This window comes from Borostomias antarcticus (genome assembly GCF_949987555.1).
Source record: "Borostomias antarcticus genome assembly, chromosome: 30".
Classification (NCBI taxonomy): domain Eukaryota; kingdom Metazoa; phylum Chordata; class Actinopteri; order Stomiiformes; family Stomiidae; genus Borostomias; species Borostomias antarcticus.
Window position 1 is genome coordinate 4,665,223 of NC_140263.1, and position 2,500 is coordinate 4,667,722.

The window sequence follows — 2,500 nt, forward strand, 5'->3', positions numbered from 1 at the left end:
ATTAAATATCTGTGGCCACAGGCTTTTGTCTCCCCCCGCCGCCGAGAATGTAAGGTCACGTTTTGAAGTCTGGTCTTATCTGTGTTTGGTCGTAATTCACAGATTAAAAGAGCAGACATCCTCTCATTAACTGATGTCGGGACGGGAGTTGCTGGCGGAATGTTAAATACTTTGTCTGACGGCCGCAGAGACGAGTCAAACGCTGAAAGCTAGCGAGTCCAGTCCGGTCCAGCTGCGTCGTGCCTGTGAGCACGTCTGAGACGACGGTTAGAGAGGAGGAGGGCTTGGCTGTCGTTCTCTACCGCTGCTTTGACCGCCTCCTCAAGGGGCCGAGTCATTCAAAACTTTCCACTTGGAGTTTCTGGGGTTAAGTAAAAAAAATAAAATAATAATAATATTCATATGCAGAAAAACAGCCTGTCTGTGAGCAGGCGAGGACATCGCGGGGTCAGTATGGAGATCTCACATCTTTCTTGTACTATAGTTCCTGCAGTATTGAATCATCTTGACCCTTGAAGAATTGTGTCTCCTCCTTTATTCTTTATTATTATTATTATTATTATTATCGTCATTATTATCATTTTTTACAGTATATCATAATTTACTCTACAGTAGTATGTACTCTTTCCATGTGGAGACTCCTAGTATGTACTCTTTCCATGTGGAGACTCCTAGTATGCACTCTTTCCATGTGGAGACTCCTAGTATGCACTCTTTCCATGTGGACACTCCTAGTATGCACTCTTTCCATGTGGAGACTCCTAGTATGTACTCTTTCCATGTGGAGACTCCTAGTATGCACTCTTTCCATGTGGAGACTCCTAGTATGCACTCTCTCCATGTGGACACTCCTAGTATGCACTCTCTCCGTGTTCCCGTGTCCCGACTCGCACGCCCCCCCCCCATCTCATCTCCCGACTCGGTGACCACCGCTCTCCTCGCCGTGATGATGTCACCGCCGTGACAATCACGCCATTGTGCGAAGCCCCGCGGCCCGTAATGCGTGTCACAGGTCCGGACGTGCACACCCCTCGGCTGGAGCGTGCACGAGAACAGTCATCCTCTGTATCCGTCACTCTCTCTCTCTCTCTCTCTCTCTCTGAATCACTCTCTCTCTTTCTTTATTCTTTTTCTGTCTCTTTTTTTCCCCCACCCCTCTGAGATACAATTAGCTGTTGTCTTCATCGGGGTATGACAAGCGAGGACGGCATGAGCCCAAACAAAGCACTGTTTTTTCCGAATGTAAAGATTACATCGACGCCCGACCACGGAGACGACGAACGCGTTCAGACACGTCGAGGAGCCGGGAGAAGGAGCGAACAGCGTCAGTCTTGGGAGACACGAATCTTCGAAGCTCTGGCCAATTAAAAACCCTCCGTGAGACACAAACGTAATCAAAGATTCATAACGGGGGAAATTCATTTATTTATTACCCACCGCCGTAGCGTATGTACAGTGATGTCATAATGAGTAAACAGGAAGGAAGGAGGAGTTTCCACGGAGACACAGAGGACAGCGTTGGAGGACTCTAGTGGACGGAAAAGCAGTAGAAAAACAATCGCATACTTATACTTTTTACTACTAGTACCGTACTACAGCGGCCTCTAGAAAGTACGTACTTTGTACGCATCGAATTGGGACATACATGTACAACTTTGTCATAACATTGTGCCCTGAAATTTGCCCACATCATATACAAACGCATCAACTGTTGATGTTAAAACAGTGCAAGAGACATTTGTTACAACAGTGCAGAAAACATGAATGAAATTAAATAAATTAAAAAGTAAAAGAAACGGCTCCCTCGTCACCTCCGTGTGCAACGCCACATAAAAACAGTGTGTTCTGCATCTGGTCTGAGACTGAGAACCAGGAAACAGCCGACTGGAGGCGTGTCTAGAGTTACGTTACGCTACACAGCACACTAGCCATGTTTCCATCCACGCGTTTTATGCGAATTAAGTTATATCGAATTAAAAATGCCTTATGGAAAGGGTAAAATTCGATTAAAAATCATGAAAATCGACAAAAAGTTTGTACTGTCGATCTCATCGGATTTTCATTCATTAATTCATTAATTAATTAATTAATTCATTCATTCATTCATTCATTCATTCATTCAGAGGAAGGACTTCAGAGAGAGAGAGAGGGAGGTGGAGAGAGGAAGGACTTCAGAGAGAGAGAGAGAGGGAGGTGGAGAGAGGAAGAGAGAGAGAGAGAGAGAGGGAGGTGGAGAGAGGAAGGACTTCAGAGAGAGAGAGAGGGAGGTGGAGAGAGGAAGAGAAAGAGAGGGAGGTGGAGAGAGGAAGGACTTCAGAGAGAGAGAGAGAGGGAGGTGGAGAGAGGAAGGACTTCAGAGAGAGAGAGAGAGGGAGGTGGAGAGAGGAAGGACTTCAGAGAGAGAGAGGGAGGGAGGTGGAGAGAGGAAGGACTTCAGAGAGAGAGAGAGGTGGAGAGAGAGAGACTATGAAGACGAGAAAGCAGCTGGACGAGTTTTATA